Source organism: Bos javanicus, chromosome 3 (genome assembly GCF_032452875.1).
Source record: "Bos javanicus breed banteng chromosome 3, ARS-OSU_banteng_1.0, whole genome shotgun sequence".
Classification (NCBI taxonomy): domain Eukaryota; kingdom Metazoa; phylum Chordata; class Mammalia; order Artiodactyla; family Bovidae; genus Bos; species Bos javanicus.
In genome coordinates this window covers 65,854,075-65,873,498 of record NC_083870.1, presented here as the reverse complement: position 1 = coordinate 65,873,498, position 19,424 = coordinate 65,854,075, and positions in this window count along the sequence as shown.

Genomic DNA, 19,424 nt, shown 5'->3' with positions numbered 1-19,424 from the left:
ACTGCAGGGAGATCCAACCAGTCCATCCTAAATATCAATCCTGAATGTTCATTAGAAGCACTGATGTTGAAGCTGAAACTCTAATACTTGGCCACCTGATGCAAAGAGCTGACTCATTTGAAAAGACCCTGATGCTGGAGGAGAAGGGGACAACAGAGGATAAGATGGTTGGATGGCATCACCGACCCAATGGACAAGAGTTTGAGTAAACTCCTGGAGTTGGTGATGGATTGGGAGGCCTGTTGTGCTGCAGTCCATGGAGTAGCAAAGAGTCGGACACAACAGAGCGACGGAACTATATACTACTATACTATATATAGACATATTTCCTTGACTTTCAATTCTTTTCCTGAACCCTTTTCTAGCTTAATTCTATTCCTGCAAAACTTTCTTGATTATGGTCCCAGAATGAATGAGGAACAGAAGTGTTGCATGATTTGTTTCAAATCACACACAGCGTCTTAAGTGACTGGTTAGAGTCAATCCCAGGCTCTTTTGTTTCTGAACCACTGCTCTCAGTCACCCTGCCATATTCTTTATATAGTGGCTACTGCAAAAATGAGTAGTCATCAGTTACTGTTACTCAGGGAGACTGGAAAGGTGTTCTAAATGCCCTAAATACCATGAAAAATGACTTTTGGACTTTATTCTGCTGTTGATTCATTTTCTTTGAAGATTCCTTTTTTTTTTTTTGTTTTGTTTTCCTTTTTAAAGCTAGACAGTGATTCAGTGAATAAAACTCTGGCAGCAGTCTGAATGAGGGATGTTATGGAGACATCAAAGGCTGAGAAGCCAGAGTAGTCCAGGAAAAAAACTACAACTGCCTTAACCAGGGTAGGAATATTCAGGTTGGGGAGATAGGGACAGATTGGAGAAAGAATTACAGGAATTTGACATCTGGTGGACTTGCTAAGGCTGAGGGATAGGTTTAAGACAGAGAGTATGAATGTCTTCTAGATGTCTGAACAGAAACAGAAAGCACAGCTGAAATTCACAAAAAGAAGAAAGATGGGATGAAGAGTGGCTTTGAAGGGGAAAAAGTAACAAACCTGGTTTTATAAGATAAAATTTGAGCTATTCCAATGACCCAATCCATTGGTGGAAAGCTAGTTTTTCCAAAGTCATTGCGTCATACTTATCATTTGCAGTCATTGAGTGTACTCATCATTTCAAAGATGTAAATGTATAAATATATTATTTCCAGAGACAAGTTACATACTGAAACACAGTACTTGCTTTTAAAATTGCTATCATAAATTAGTTTGCTCCATAGATCATCTGCACATGCTTACTCTTAATTTTTATACTAAAGATAATAAAAGGCATTGATTTAAAAAAATATTATTTTTCTCTATGTTTTGCTTAACAATTAACAAAAAATAGCTAAAATGCAATTAAAATATTCTCCAAACTTTTCCTTTACATGTGTTTTTATTTTTAAAAAAAGCTTATTTATTTACTTTTTATCAAGAAAATACAGGAGAACAAAACGTAAGCATGAAGTATTTAATGATGCTCAGAGTTTTAAGATTATTCTTTTTAATCAAATTAAAATTTAATACTTGAAAAAGTCTATATCCATAAGAAATAAATATGATAACTGAATAATTTTGGATCTGTTGTCTTTATTTTAATGAAAAATATTTAGAATTTTCAATCCAAATATTTTAATTGTGAGAGAAAATCATATTTAAAGAAGTATTCTCAAAGAAATATAGGACCTCAAGCTTAAACTTTTATCAGCACTCTTTATTTGGGTACCACTGAGACATGTCTAGTTTTTTGAAAATTTAACAATCCCTTAGAGCTTGATTTTGGCCTAAATATAACACATGGAAGTAAAAGCATTTTAAGCTGCCTACCTGATTGTGGTTTTAATACACTAGTACAAACATTCATCCTACAATGTGAGATCTTATCAAATCCATGATTAGTTCTATCTTGGTCTGTCTGTAAGGTGCCAAATTAAACAGGATTTCCTTGAAAGGTTCTTGGTCAGGTTGAAGCTTGCTGTGGATAGTATTTAGTGTGAAAGACCTGGGTTTAGCTCTAACTTTTATCATGAGTAGATTGTTTAACCTATTTGGGGACTAGTTTACCCACTGTTACATGTAAATAACAATGCTTGCTTTAATAGATCATAGTGGGTTGCTAAAATCATTAAAATACATTTCAGAACTATTGGGTATTTGATACCTTTAATATTTAAAGCATCAAATATAGGAAAATATTACACAACTGAAATGAAGTCCTTTCCCATAAATGTATTTATGGTACCCACAGAGACTAATACAAGAAATACATCCAGCTTCTGGTCCCCCTTCATGAGACCCCTGGGATACTGATTCCTCACCTGGGTGTTGATAGTGTGACTGAATTCTAAGTGTTTGGCCAGCTCTGTGACTATTCCTTAGAATATCACCATTACTTACATCATTGAATTTTCTCAACTATGGAAACTTTGTCAACAATTGTTAATTTAAGTGTTTCCTCATTTCTTATTATCTGTATTCCCATAGGACCCTCAGTAGGATTACAATTTACCAGATATGTTTTTCTACCACAAGTCAATTTTTTTTTCAAATCTAGAATTAGCAATGTGCAATTGGAAAAATACTGTAAAAAGTTTAAAAGAAAAAAGGAAAATTGAGTTATGTGTAAGGTCAGAAAGAGTAATCAGATGGCAATATACTCAATGCTTAAACCAAGAAAACTTTACCAAAGTGGAACATTAATTCCTCATTGTAAGAAAACATCCACAAGTGGATAAGGATTGAATTTCCACAATGTGAACCTGTCTATTAATGATTCTTAACCTGCTTTCTTAGAACTGACAGTAAGAAATCTAATTAATTTTTCCTCTATGACACCTTACACAATAGCTTGAGGAAAAAGATACATAATTGTAAAAGTGATGATTGGATGAATAAATAAATCAATAAATACCTAGAATGGTGTGTAGTCAAGTCTATTAGAAACAAAAATCTTTTACTTTGTAGTTTGTTTGTCTTAAATGTCTTTTAGGTTTCCAGTTGCATTTCATGTTACCATTGTTGTTGTTGTTGTGTTAGTTGCTCAGTCATATCTAAGTCTTTGCAACCCCATCGACTGTAGCCAGGCTCCTCTGTCCATGGGATTCTCCAGGCAAGAATACTGGAGTGAATAGCCATTCCCTTTTCCACGGGGTCTCCCCAGCCAGGGGACTGAACCTGGATCTCTTTCTTGCATTGTAGGCAGATTCTTTAACTTATGAGCCACCAGGAAAGCCCAATTTCATGGGGATATAGCCAATCTCTATCACTTGCATTTAAATTTAAAGAAAAAGTCAGGAAAACCCTTAGTTAATTGTAATCTATATTTCCCAAACTGTGAGGAATATTTTTTGGTCTCAGTTCAGTTCTGTCGCTCAGTCGTGTCCGACTCTTTGTGACACCATGAATCGCAGCACACCAGGCCTCCCTGTACGTCACCAACTCCCGGAGTTCACTCAGACTCGTGTCCATTGAGTCAATGATGCCATCCAGCCATCTCATCCTCTGTTGTCCCCTTTTCCTCCTGCCCTCAATCCCTCCCAGCATCAGAGTCTTTTCCAATGAGTCAACTCTTTGCATGAGGTGGCCAAAGTATTGGAGTTTCAGCTTTAACATCGGTCCTTCCAATGAATACCCAGGGCTGATCGCCTTTAGAATGGATTAGTTGGATCTCCTTGCAGTCCAAGGGACTCTCAAGAGTCTTCTCCAACACCACAGTTCAAAAGCATCAATTCTTCTGTTAAAATAATGATCTTAAATAGTCAGAGTAGAGATGCTACAACTTCTGAAACTAGTTACCTGGATATTTGTGACTATTTAATCTATATTGAGTCTATCAAATGTCTGCTGCTACTGCTAAGTCGCTTCAGTCAGTCCTGTCCGACTCTGTGCGACCCCAGAGACTGCAGCGCACCAGGCTCCCCCGTCCCTGGGACTCTCCAGGCAAGAACACTGGAGTGGGTTGCCATTTCCTTCTCCAACGCGTGAAAGTGAAAAGTGAAAGGGAAGTCGCTCAGTCATGTCTGACTCTTCGAGACCCCATGGACTGCAGCCCACCAGGCTCCTCCATCCATGGGATTTTCCAGGCAAGAGTACTGGACTGGGTTGCCATTGCTTTCTCCAATCAAATGTCTATTTTGAATCAAATATAAATTTTAATGTTTTAGTACACATTTCCACAAAGCACTTTTAACAACTTAATTTTCTAATTATAATACTCAAGTTAGTTTAAAAAAAATTTTTTTAATTGAGTTTCAAAAACTAGAAACAGAAACACTTCACTAGCTTTTGTGCTGCAAAGAGGGTGCAAAAAACAGCTGGTAATTTTCAACCTTGGCTGGAAGGGAGGAGATCCGAGTTCCTTCCCAGTCTGGTTGTTCGATTGTTTTGTGGCCTTCAGAAAACTCACTAAGTCGTTCCATTATTCTGTTTAACATTTGCAAATGTCTCTGCTTTATATGTGTTTTTCTGTTCTATGGTTTATAAAGATTTATAGATTAGCACCCACACTTTAGGAACTGATATTTTTAAGCCAGGCATTAGCCAGAAAAATAGATGTGCATTATGCTGGTTGTATTGTAACTGACTTCTACATTATCTTATTAATGTATTTTCCTTTGTTTGAACCTTTTCCATGTTACAAGAATATGAAACTGACCTCACCTTTTAAAAATGGCAATACTTCTAAAATAGAAACCATGCTACAATCATCATCTATTTAATGTTGTTATACTTTTTAGCTATGCTTTTAACATGTTGTAGCATTGATTTATTTGTAGTTGATTGCTCTTTTTCATTGAATTGTCCAAAATAATATCCTGAAAGGTTGCATAGTCCATCAGGATATGCAAGTAATTTAAATTATTTCTTAAGGTATGTAATACTTTGTGCTTTTTATTATATTTCATTTACCTTTGTGTTCTTTAATCACCAGTTTATTATACTTTCTTACAATTCTCCATTTCCCTCAATGTTTTACCAAAATAAGTATTGTAATTACATACTATCAGCATATTTCAACTTCTTGTTATTCACTGTCATCTATTATTTTTAACATGTATATTGAGGATACAAGCTACTGATTCAAATCTCCAGGGGACATCATTATTAAAGTCCTACCACTTTAAGAATTATCTTTTTATTCTTGCTCTTTACTTCCTACTTTGTCACAAATCTTTAATCTCAGACAATATTTAATTTTCTTATTGTAATCTATTTTATTAATATCCTTCTGTGAGAAGGGATTGGCTTAAAAATTAAAAACCTACCTGGAAGTCTAAATAAGATACATTAGCTTATAATCATTTGTGATTGATCTCATTTAAAAAAAAATTGTTAAAGATAGGCATCATACCATGTATTTTCCTCTTATCTCTATCTGCAATCACAAATATAAATGTACTATCTCTAGTCAACCAACTGTGAAAATAATTGTGCTTACACAGAAATAATTAGACAGGTTTAAACGGAACATTTACTCAAAATTATAGTAGCATAAAGGCATCATTGACACATAACTTGTATATTAATATTGTTAAACAAGGGCTAAGATAACAGAGTTTATTTCTCATTTATGTCTTAAAAATTATTCACAATTTCTCTTCCCATATTCTGAAATGTTATTGATGTTTTTCAAATTTTAATTATACTAAGTATTAATATTTTTTCAATGAAAAACTTTAAATGTTTGAGTAAAACAGACTCTTTTGTCATATGAAATTATATAAACATCATTTATTTTTATTCAGTGACTTACAAGAAAGTGATGGAAACCTAAAATGATGATCAGTTAGTGATAATTTCAGAAACATTTCTCTCTATGAATGGACTTCCACAAAGGGAAAACATACTCAAAATGATGTCTTTTGGAAGTTGAAACTTGCTTGTGAAGTGTAAACAAGATTATTTATCATGTGAAGAGTAATGACGTGAAAAAAATTCTCACATTATTTTATTTTTGTGATAAATATGATTGCTGAGTCTAGAACACTGAGTGATCAAGAGGTTTTATTTTTGTTTTTCATTAATGGGTATCCAAGTATTTATAGGTAACTTTTCTCATATAAGTGAAAGTGAAGTCACTCAGTCGTGTCCGACTCTTTGCGACCCCATGGACTGTAGCCCAACAGGCTCCTCCATCCATGGAATTTTCCAGGCAAGAGTACTGGAGTGGGTTGCCATTTCCTTCTCCAGGGGATCTTCCTGACCCAGGGATTGAACCCGGGTCTCCTGCATTGCAGGCAGATGCTTTACCATCTGAGCCACCAGGGAATCCAATATAAATCTAATATAAACACAGGTTTAAAATTAAAAGAATTCTAAACTATAATTGTAATAAAATTTTTAGGTGTGAAGTTGTCTCACTGCAAAAGAAGTTTCAGTTAAATTATTATGTACATAATTGACCCTTTAATCATAAGGTTGATATCCTACTTCAAGGTGTTTTTTCACTTTGCCTCTTTAAATCAGAAAATAAAAATAAGCTTTCTATGTAAGCAGGTAATTTAATGTAGTCACTTCCTAAATGTTCATCATTGCCCTCATATTTGTGAGAACTGAAGATTTTATTTATACTTGCAAGAAAGTACTTTTAAAAACTTTTAAACAGTGCCTATTACTGTCTTCTTTTTGAAGCCTGAAATTAACATTATGTATTGTTTATACTTTCAGTGCTAAGATTAAGGTTTATGTATACACTTTTTTAAGTGATGTGTCATATTTACAATGTCCTGTGGTCCATTACTATAGCATTTGAGAGGAACCACATAATTATGGTCTTATAGGTTGTCCTGTAAATATACTAATTTTGTTCCATTTCTCTACTATCCTTGTCAATAGAATGGCTAAATCTCATTTTTCTCATCTTTTATTTTTTTCTTTTAAAGAACTTATAAGGCTGTCAACAAAAACGGATTAATTTTGTGCTTCTGTCACCATAAATTGTTCGATAATAACAGAGTTATCCTTGAATTGTATCTCATACTTTCACTGTGCAAAAGTTTACTGAAAGATAATATTTCAACGTATTCTATTCTTATCAGATACTTTAAATGTAAATATCCTGGTTCATGTTAGATGCTACGGAGCACTGAAGATATATGTATATGGTAAAATAACTTTTCCAGATGCAACTTTTAATGTATATTGTATAAGACCGAACCTAATAATCTGTACTTAGATACCAAAAGTCTCTAACACTGAGTCATCTCCAAATATCATTACCCAATAGAAGAAATAGTCAATCTAGTGTGTCTGGTAATTAACTAAGCCACTAGAAACAATAGAATATACACTATCTGTGAACTGCCCTGCTTTATCTGGAGAATTGTGCCCCTGATCATATTTGTCCCTGCTAAGACCACGCTCTCATTGGCTTCCAATGACAACATATACCCAAGAGTTATCAAACTTCTTTATCTTCCAAAGCCAAAGGTGTTCCTTTAGCTACCTGTCCTGATCAGTTCAGTTCAGTTCAGTTGCTCAGTCATGCCCAGCTCTTTGTGACCCCATGGCCTGCAGTACGCCAGGCTTCCCTGTCCATCACCAACTCCCAGAGTTTGCTCAAACTCATGTCCATTGAGCCAGTGATGCCATCCAACATGGCCTGATAACTATTTGAACAGAAAACTCAGTCCTGGCCATGCCTTCCTGTTCCTTCATGTGCCTTCAAATCAGTGGAAGTGGTCTATTTATCCCTCCAGTTCTCAGTGAGAAATTGTTTTTTAATGAGTACTTTTTTCTTTTATGATTGAAGGAACCATTCAATTAGGTGACTGGAATCAAAAGAACATTCTGATGAACAATATCCAAGATAAAGCCTCTTAGCATTACTCCTGGAGAAGGCAATGGCACCCTACTCCAGTACTCTTGCCTGGAAAATCCCATGGATGGAGGAGCCCGGTGGGCTTCAGTCCATGGGGTCGCTAAGAGTCAGACATGGCTGAGCAACTTCACTTTCACTTTTCACTTTCAAGCATTGGAGAAGGCAATGGCAACCCACTCCAGTGTTCTTGCCTGGAGAATCCCAGGGACGGGGGAGCCTGCTGGGCTGCCCTCTATGGGGTCGCACAGAGTCGGACACGACTGAAGCGACTCAGCAGCAGCAGCAGCAGCAGCATTACTCCAGTCAGGCTCACTCTGTATTTCCCTTGATAGATTCGTAGAAAGGTTTGATCTTTCATGAGAATTGGTTAGAAAATAAAGATGATTTTATTATTTTTTTCATTTAAAGAAAGAACAAATAATTCAAGTATTAGTGTATTTCTCAGTGTTGCTTTCAAGTTTAGCATCAGATATCCTCTATAAATTCATTCCTTTTCCAGCCAACATGACTGAGTGTCTACTGAATTGCAAATTCTGTGTGATATTCTGGAGAGTCAAGATTATAGTGTAAAAATCAGAAATACCCCAAGATGACCTTCGGGGCTCATTCTGGGTTTCCTGACCTGGGTCTGGAGATGCCCTTCTTCTTTATTTATTAGGAGAGTCTGTGCCAAACTTGGCTTCCCATGGGATCCCAAGGTGCCCAGGCAGTTTCCCAGACATCTCTCTTATCAACATCTCATATCGAAAGTCAGACTTCTAGGCACCCGAATTGACCAACAGATCTTTTCTATGCAACTGACAAATTGATCTCCTATTGATCCCATCCAAAGGAAAAGCAAAGCCCTCTCCAATAGAAAGTACATCAGTACTTAATGTACAACAGAAAAGCTTTGACCAGTTAACTGTCCCATGGGGATGGTGGGAAGACTGCAGGACTTGAACTTTCTTTTCTATATCTGACCTTAGGCTTGTAAATTTCCCTGGATAGCTTCTTTGTTGCACAACTTGTTATGTTTGAAGTCCAGTGAAGGGGACTTGGCCTTCTGTTCTACCTTTTTATAAGAAAATGGCTTTTTCAGAGGGTAGCAGATTCCTGGGAACCAAGAAATCTGACTTTATGGACCAGCTGCCTAACATCAAGGACTATATGACCTTTGGGAGATTATACCTCCTCCTATGAGTGGCTGGGACCTGCCTCCTGAGAAACCTGTATGCAGATCAAGAAGCAACAGTTAGAACTAGACATGGAGAGAAAACTGCCTCCTAATGGAAAAAAGATAAATCCTAATCAAAGCTATCTTGATAGGCAACCCAGGATGAATCCTTGGATAGTCCTATTCCTATACCATATAACCTTATATATCATATAACACGTTCCTGACTTCATTAAAGGTGAAGTTAAGCAAGGATAAATCAAAAAATAAATTCATACTAAGAAATAATAGTCAATAAAGGTATAAGAACATAGTCTATCATAAGGGTGTGGAAGGGATTGCTGGTGGTTTTCTCAACAATTATCTTTTTCTGTCTTTCCTGATAATGCTCCCAGTGTTTGAAGCTATGAATTTGGCCTATTCTTTTCTAGTCTACTTTGCAGCTAGGAGTGCTGAAACTGAGTACTGGCCACTGAGGTATAAGCACAAGCTTTGGATTTCACTTCTAGAAACCTTCTCTAAATAGACTAATTTTTCTCACTGCTTCTTCCTTTCTGATGCTTTTGACACAGTTGTAAAAATCACAACTCTAGCCATTATCTTAGACTGGGAGAAAGAGCTGCAGCCTCTCCTGGTGCAGTGATAAAGAAGTTCCATCCTTAAGGACAGTGGATACAGTGCTGCCTCTTAGAACTGGCAGCATTAGCTGCCCTTGTCTTCTTTAATGTAAGGAAAATAACCTGCTATCTTGCTTGATCCATTGTTATATTGGAATTTACTCTCAAGCCTAGGTAAACCTAATCCCAGCTGATGTTTTCTGAACTAGCAATGATTTAGATTTGAGACAGCTGGATATGAGGACAAAGGTGTGATTGACATACCAGGACAAAGGCATGGCTACCATGGCAGTCTGCAACTATACTTTGTACCAACATAATGCCAGGCCTCCACCTAATTTGCTCTTGACTCCCATAAGGTAATGATGAGAGACTGTCAGTGAAGGAAACTGAGGCTTAGGCAGGAAGTAAGCTGGATTGAGAAAAGGCAGAGGACTGAGATAAAATTGCCAACATCTGTTGGATCATAGTAAAAGCAACAGAGTTCCAGAAAAAACATCTACTTCTGTTTTATTGATTATACCAAAGTGGAACACAACAAACTATGTGGCTCACAACAAACTGTGGAAAATTCTTCGAGGTGGGAATAACAGACCACTTTACCTGCCTCCTGAGAAACCTGTATGCAGATCAAGAAGCAACAGTTATAATTGGACATGGAATAATGGACTGGTTCCAAACTGGGAAAGGAGTACGTCAAGGCTGTATATTGTCACCCTGCTTATTTACGTTATATGCAGCATACATCATGTGAAATGCCAGGCTGAATATAGCACAAGCTGGAATCAAGATTGCCAGGAGAAATGTCAATAACCTCAAATAGGCAGATGACACCACCCTTGTGGCAGAAAGCAAAGAGAAACTAAAGAGCTTCTGATAAAAGTGAAAGAGAGTTAAAAAGCTGGCTTAAAACTCAAAGTTCTAAAAACTAAGATCATGGTATCCAGTCCCATCACTTCATGGCAATTAGATGGGGAAACAATGGAAACAGTGACAGACTTTATTTTCTGGGCTCCAAAATCACTGCAGATGGTGACTGCAACCATGAAACCAAAGACACTTGGTCCCTGGTAGAAAACTGTGACCAACCTAGATAGCATATTAAAAAGTAGAGACATTACCTTGCCAAAAAAGGTCTGTCTAGTCAAAGCTATGATTTTTCCAGTAGTCATGTATGGATGTGAGAGTTGGACCATAAAGAAAACTGACTCTTGAGAGTCCCTTGGACTGCAAGGAGATCAAACCAGTCAATCCTAAAGGAAATCAATCCTGAATATTCATTGGAAGGACTGATGCTGAAACTTCAATACTTTGGCCATGTGATGTGAAGAACTGACTCATTGGAAAAGACCCTGATGTTGGGAAAGACTGAAGGCAGGAGAAAGGGACAACACAGGATGAGATGGATGGATGGCATCACCAACTCGATGGACATGAGTTTGAGCAGACTCTGGGAGTTGGTGATGGACAGGGAAGCCTGGCATGCTGCAGTCCATGGGGTCACAAAGAGTCAGACACGACTGAGTGACTGTACTGAACTAAAGAACATTAAGATAAGTCATGGCTACCACATGGACCTGAACTTCAGTTTAGGGAATTATATATACACATACATACACCTAAGAATATATGCATATGTGTATTTATACATATGGATGTGAGAGTTGGACCAAAAAGAAAACTGACTCTTGAGAGTCATAAATATGTCATGTGTATAAATATATATGTATTTAGTGTATATTCATCTGTATATAAATTTCCACATAGATACAAATATAGTAACTACTTAAAAGATGACTGCTTTTTATATATCAGTACAACAAAAATATCCAAAATTAGAATCTTTATTTTCATATTCCTTTTTTTTTAAACTTATTTATTGAGTCCAGGGATTAAAACAAAATTAGGATGAAATAAATGTTTTTTCAATATTTATTGTGAGATAATATAGTTAATGTTAAATCTCTCTTTATCCCTATTCTTTGAGCATAAACAGCTTATAATAAAAGATCCTTAAGTTGTAAATTAAATTAAAGAGATCATCCCTGATTAAAATATGAATGTGACATGAAAGCACCTCAGTGTGTGTGGCAAACTCAAATCCAAGTAATTTAACTGCTCATGTCTCCAACATCTGAGCATTTTGCTTATTCCATTAAAAATAATGACAGACCTTCAGGATTTCAAAGAAATCCATAAGGATTTTGTTCAATCAAAGGGTTACTGAAACATTTCTAGAGAGTTGACAAAATGCCTTTAATAGATTATGAAGACAGTCATTAAAAAATAAGATCATATTTATCAGAGTAACATGAAAAAAGCATCCCAGTGTGCTGTATTGATAATGGGAATTTTAATTAATTTATATCACATGGTGTTTCTGTAACACAATCCAGGGCTTTGGGAGTGAAGTATTGTGGTTTATTGAGAAAGTTTCTTGGTTTCTAAGTCGTTGACATCTTAAGTGCCATGTTTAGAATTAATAACTTTGTTAATACAGTTGTTGGCTATGGTTTTCCTCTCAAGTGCAATTATTAGATAATATTCATTTGCAGATATTGGAGAATTTTCATCCTAGTGTCAAAAAGGATAAAATTTAGATCCCTGATAAGTAGTCATTTTACAGTTTTTATCAAGTATCCTAAATACTTTTCTAAATATCAACATTTATTTTGCATGATCAGATGATACCACATTTATGGCAGAAAGTGAAGAGGAACTAAAAAGCCTCTTGATGAAAGTGAAAATGGAGAGTGAAAAAGTTGGCTTAAAGCTCAACATTCAGAAAACGAAGATCATGGCATCTGGTCCCATCACTTCATGGGAAATAGATGGGGAAACAGTGGAAACAGTGTCAGACTTTATTTTTGGGGCTCCAAAATCACTGCCTGCAATGCAGGAGACCTATGTGGAAAAGATCCCCTGGAGAAGGAAATGGCAACCCACTTCAGTATTCTTGCCTGGAAAACCCCATGGATGGAGAAGCCTGGTGGGCTACAGTCCATGGAGTCTCAAAGAGTTGGACATGACTGAGTAACTTCACTTTCACTTGTAAACTTTTTATTTATTTTTTATTTTATATTGGGATATAGTTGACTTACAGTGTTGTATTAGTTTCAGGTATATAGCAAAGTGATCCAGTTGTACATATACTTCTCTGGTGGCTCAGCTGGTAAAGAATCTGTCTGCAATGTGGGAGACCTGAGTTTGATCACTGGGTTGGGAAGATCCCCTGGAAAAGAGAACAGGTACCTACTCCAGTATTCTGGCCTGGAGAAATCCACGGACTGTATATTCCATGGGTCACAAAGTGTCGGACGTGACTGAGTGACTTTCACTTTCATATATATATATTCATTCTTTTTCAGGTTCTTTTTTTCAAATAGGTTATTATAAAAGAGTTGCTTGTACTCTACAGTTCGTCCATGTTGATTACCTATTTTATATATAGTAGTGTGTATATGTTAATCCCAAACTCCTAATTTATCCCCTCCCCCGACCTTTCCCCTTTGGTAACCGCAATTTTGTTTTCCATGTCTTTGAGTCTCTTTCTGTTTTTAAATAAGTTCATTTGTTTCATCTTTTTATATCGATTGTAAACTATATATTTTGGTTTTGTTACAAAGAATAGTTTCCTGGTTTGTCCTTTTCTTTTATTTTATCGTGGATAAATGAAAGTGTTGGTGTAGACTTACCAAATAACTATACTTGCAATACTGTTATGTTCATATTTAATTTATTTGGAATCTCTTTGAAGTAGAGTAAGGATTGTTACTGAAAAAGATTTGCAATGTTATAATGCATTTGCCTACTTAGATTCACTGTCACAGAACTGGCAAGATTTTTGGGGGCTCCAAAATCACTGCAGATGGTGATTGCAGCCATGAAATTAAAAGACGCTTACTCCTTGGAAGGAAAGTTATGACCAACCTAGATAACATATTGAAAAGCAGAGACATTACTTTGCCAGCAAAGGTCCGTCTAGTCAAGGCTATAGTTCTTCCAGAGGTCATGTATGGATGTGAGAGTTGGACTGTGAAGAAGGCTGAACGCCGAAGAACTGATGCTTTTGAACTGTGGTGTTGGAGAAGACTCTTGAGAGTCCCTTGGACTACAAGGAGATCCAACCAGTCCATACTGAAGGAGATCAGCCCTGGGATTTCTTTGGAAGGAATGATGCTAAAGCTGAAACTCCAGCACTTTGGCCACCTCATGCAAAGAGTTGACTCATTGGAAAAAACTCTGATGCTGGGAGGGATTGGGGGCAGGAGGAAAAGGGAATGACAGAGGATGAGATGGCTGGATGGCATCACCTACTCGATGGACGTGAGTCTGAGTGAACTCCAGGAGTTGGTGATGGACAGGGAGGCCTGGCGTGCTGCGATTCATGGGGTCACAAAGAGTCGGACACGACTGAGCGACTGAACTCAACTGAACTGAACTGATTTGTCTTTTCTCATTAATTGTATAATTGTGATCTTCATTTAGATAAAGTAATGATACAGATCTTAGATTTTTTAAATGCCAAACCTAATGACATAATGCTAACAAAAGATACCAGTGTACTGATTCTTAAAGACAATGCTGAATACTGGGAAAACTGAATACAATAAGTATGACAAATGCTATTTCAAATGTTACTTATAAAGGCTATTCAGTGAAATGGAAGATCAACATAAGTCTAAGTAAAGAACAGAAAGAAAATTTCTAAAATTTTTATGTAATCTACAAAATAGCATACACAGTAATATTAACAGTAAAAACTAATACCTACTGTCTAGTATCTGTTTGTTATGCTCCAGTCACTTTAAAGCATTGGTAGATAAAAGTTCATGTATATTTGAGATAACTCCATGAACTAAATACTGTTTTACAAATTAAGATCTCAGGCTTAGGAAGAATAAAATGTGTCCAATGTCATCCCCAGTGACTCAGAGAGTAAAGAATCTGCTTGCTGTGCAGGGGACACAGGAGTTGCAGATTTGATCCCTGGGTTGGGAACATCCCCTGAAGGAGGAAATGGCAACCCACAGCAATATTCTTGCCTGGAAAATCCCATTGAGAGAGGAGCCTGATGAGCTACAGTCCATGGGGTCGCAAAGATTCAGACACGACCAAAATAACTAAACATTAAATCGACTGGTGAGTATTAGTATCAGGATCCCATCTCATGGTTCATGGTTTCACCTGTCACATCAGTGTTTTAAAATTGGTTTACCTGTAATTCATAATAAGAGGTTTGTTTATACCATTGCAAACTCAGCATGTGGACACACACATATAAACACACTCATAACTTTAAATAGATATGTAACTTCAAAGAATAACATATATTAATACTAATGCACTCCTTCTTTTTTGCTTGTTTCCTAACAATTTGGTTCTGCAGCTTGATGAAGTAGACCCACCTTTTCCTGTCAGAGCAACAGGAAAACAAACTTCCTCTTTCCAGAAGTGGCTACAGGAAGTAGCCAAATACTTTGGCCAATTATTATCAGAAAAACATTTGACTATCGATTATGGAAAATTCACAGTTATTGTTTTACACAAAATGACTTGGTATTCTAATAGATAAAACTAAGTTGTGTTCACTTTAACTCGTTCACTTATCTGGAAGTCTATTTTCTGACTAATGTCCTAGTCAACTTATGTGGATAACACTGTTCAAAATCAAACATGTTATAGGAAGCAAGTTGCTTGAATGATAGAGGTCAGAAACAAATAGATCTGGCTCTTCATTCTGAGGCAACTGCTGACCCTGTTCTCAAGAACTCCTGCAGCATAACTCCCATAAAGGAAAATTGATGGCAAAATTTGAGATGTTTATACTAAAACACTTGTCCCTGCATGTCTTGAATATTTGTTAATATTGCACTTAAGTGCAATGCATTATACATGGCCTTGGAGAAGTAATAATGAATATGATGAAGTCTGACCAGACTCATGTCTTGGTTGTTTACACTTGCCACATTTAAACCACACCCCTAGCAGCACCTAAAACTATTTACTTGAATGCCTAAAGCAGTTTTCAAAAATTAAACTTCCCCTCTTCTTTGCCTCCTCCCTCAAAATATCTAAAAGCTGTGTTTACTTCCAAATTTAAGTTAAGGACAATGCCATTCTGATACTTGAAACATAGTCCTTGGAATCACTATTGACTCAGAACCTCAGTTCAGTTCAGTTCAGTTCAATTGTTCAGTCATGTCCAATTCTTTGTGACCCCATGGACTGCAGCACACTAGGCTTCCCTGTCCATCACCAACTTCTGGAGCCTACTCAAACTCGTTCATCGTGTCAGTGATGTGATCCAACCATCTCATCCTCTGTTGTCCCCTTCTCTTCCCACCTTCCATCCTTCCCAGCATCAGGGTCTTTTCCAATGAGTAGGTTCTTTGCATCACGTGGCCAAAGTATTGGAGTTTCAGCTTCAGCATCAGTCCTTCCAATTAATATTCAGGTCTGATTTCCTTTCGGATTGACAGGTTGGATCTCCTTGCAGTCCAAGGGACTCTCAAGAGTCTTCTCCACCACCACAGCTCAAAAGCACCATTTCTTTGGCACTCAGCTTTCTTTATAGTCCAACTCTCACATCCATACATGACTACTGGAAAAACCATAGCTCTGACTAGATGGACCTTTGTTGGTAAAGTAATATCTCTGCTTTTTAATACACTGTCTAGGTTAGTCATAGCTTTTCTTCCAAGAAGCAAGCATCTTTTAATTTCATGGCTGCAGTCACCATCTGCAGTGATTTTGAAGCCTCCAAAATCTCTCATGGTTTCCATCATTTCCCCATTTATTTACCTTGAACTCATGGGACCAGATGCCATGATCTTAGTTTTTTGAATGTTGAGTTTTAAGCCAATTTTCACTCTCCTCTTTCACTTTCATTAAGAGGCTCATTAGTTCTTCGCTTTCTGTCACAAGGGTAGTCTCATCTACAGTTATCTGAGGTTATTGATATTTCTCCTGGCAATCTTGATTCCAACTTGTGCTTCCTCCAGCCCAGGGTTTCTCATGATGTACTCTGCATATAAGTTAAATAAGCAGAGTGACAATATACAGCCTTGACATACTTCTTTCCCAATTTGGAACCAGTCTGTTGTTCCATGTCCGTTCTAACTGTTGCTTCTTGATCTGCATACAGATTTCTCAAGAAGCAGATCAGGTGGTCTGGTATTCCCATATCTTACCCACAATGTAATTCATCAGCAAATTGTGTGAGCTCTACATTCAGGATCTGTTCAGAATCACTTCTGTTTGCACTGCCACCACCTGCTTGACCCTCATGCAAGCCACCATTATATCTCTCCTGGATCTCTCCATAAGTATCCTAACTGGACTTTTCTATTCTCACTTCTTACCCTACAGCAATCCACACTCAATACTGCTATCAGAGTAATCTGATTAAAATGTAAGTTGTACCATGACACTCCTCTGACAAAACCATCCAATGACAATCTATTTTCATTCAGAATCTTAGCCCAGATACTTCCATTGACCACAGGGCCTTACATAATCTATATTCACTTTTACTTCTCTAACTTCACTTCCTATAATTCTTCTCTCACAATCCCCCATTCAACACCATTATTGTTCAGTTGCTCAATTATGTCTGGCTCTTTGGAACCCCATGCACTGCTCTAGACCAGGTTTCCCTATCCTTCACTATTTCCTGGAGTTTGTTCAAACTCATGTCCACTAAGTGATGGACATAATGTCATCCAACAGTCTCATCCTCTGTCATCCACTTCTCATTCTGCCTTCAATCTTTCCCAGCATCAGGATCTTTTCCAGTGAGTCGATTCTTCACATCAGGTGGCCAAAGTATTGGAGCTTCAGCTTCAGTGTCAGTCCTTCCAATGAATATTCAAGGTTGATTTCCTTTAGGATTGACTGGATTGATCTCCTTGCAGTACAGGGGACTTTTAAGGATTAATTACAAACAAACAGTTGACTTTCAATTCAATACATTTCACCCCTGACCTTTTTATTAGAGTCCATATATTTCTTTAATTAACTACCTTTAAACTAGAAATTAAGGGCTTTCCAGGTGGTACTAGAGGTAAAGAACACCCTTGCAAATGTAGGAGACACAAGGGACATGGGTTTGATCCCTGGGGCAGGGAAGGTCCCCTGGAGAAGGCATTGCAACCCACTCCAGTGTTCTTACTTGGAGCATCCAATAGACAGGATCCTGGTGGGCTATATTTCATAGAGTTGCAAAGAGTCAGGCATGACTGAAGCAACTTAGCATGCACCAACTAGGATTTACAATGTGCTTAATGAATATTAATGCATTGGTTCTTAAAGAGAGGCTGTTACTATCCTAATATAAATTTTAAAACATTCATTTTTATAAATGAGTATAATTGGGAGAATATTAGTCATCCGGTGTTATAAGAGTGTTTTCAGGTATATTTTTGACTGGATTACTAATCCATGCAAATATTAGTTTGCACTCAGTTGAAAAAACAGTGTTAACATTTCTTGACAAGAATATTTGATATGATTGTATGATGAAAAAAATTTAGAAACAGTGCAATAAAGTACTTAAATTTTCAAAAATAGAACACTGAAATAATTATCTCTAGAGCAAATATGTGCCACATCCAGTAGCTAATTATTGCACATTTCTTTCTGGAAGTCATCTATCATTTGTAGTGGTTAAGAGCCCTGGTTTGGCATTCAGAAACCCTGGGTTTGAATCTTGCTCTGAAAGTGAAAGTTGCTCAGTTGTGTCCCACTCTTTGTGACCCCATGGACTATACAGTCCATGAAATTCTCCAGGCCAGAATATTGGAGTGAGTAACCTTTCCCTTCTCCAGGTGATCTTCCCAAGCCAGGGATCAAACACAGGTCTCCTGCGTTGCAGGCAGATTCTTTACCTGCTGAGCCACAAGAGAACCCTGGACCTTGCTCTGGATACTGATGAATTCTGTGGCTTTGGTCAAATGAGTCTTGCTTTTATTTAGGAATTTAAAGACTGCATCAGTCTTGTGATTTTGCTATAACATTAAATGAGATAATGCACATCAAGAATAATTCCTGCATGTAGTAATTTTTAATAATGGCAGTGATTTATGATCATTATTTCATAATAGACCTTCAAATACTGACTATGAAATACTTCTAACTGTCCTACTGTAGACAGTTTAGTTCAGTTCAGTTCAGTTCAGTCACTCAGTCGTGTCTGACTCTTTGACCCCATGGACTGCAGCATGCCAGGCCTCCCTGTCCATCACCAACTCCCGGAGTTTACACAAATTCACGTCCATTGAGTTGGTGATGCCATCCAACCATCTCAACCTCTGTCATCCCCTTCTCCTCCTGCCTTCAATCTTTCCCAGCATCAGGGTCTTTTCAAATGAGTCAGTTCTTAGCATCAGATGGCCAAAGTATTGGAGTTTCAGCTTCAGCATCAGTCCTTCCAATGAACACCCAGGACTGATCTCCTTTAGGATGGACTGGTTGGATCTCCTAGTAGTCCACAGTTCAGTTCAGTTCAGTTCAGTCGCTCAGTCGTGTCTGACTCTTTGCGACCCATGAACTGAAGCATGCCAGGCCTTCCTGTCGATCACCAACTCCTGGAGTCCACCCAAACCTATGTCCATCTAGTCGGTGATGCCATCCAACCATCTCATTCTCTATCGTCCCCTTCTCCTCCTGCCCTCAATCTTTCCCAGCATCAGGGTCTTTTCACATGAGTCAGCTTTTCACATCAGGTGGCCAAAGTATTGGTTTCAGCTTCAACATCAGTCCCTCCAATGAATACCCAGGACTGATATCCTTTAGGA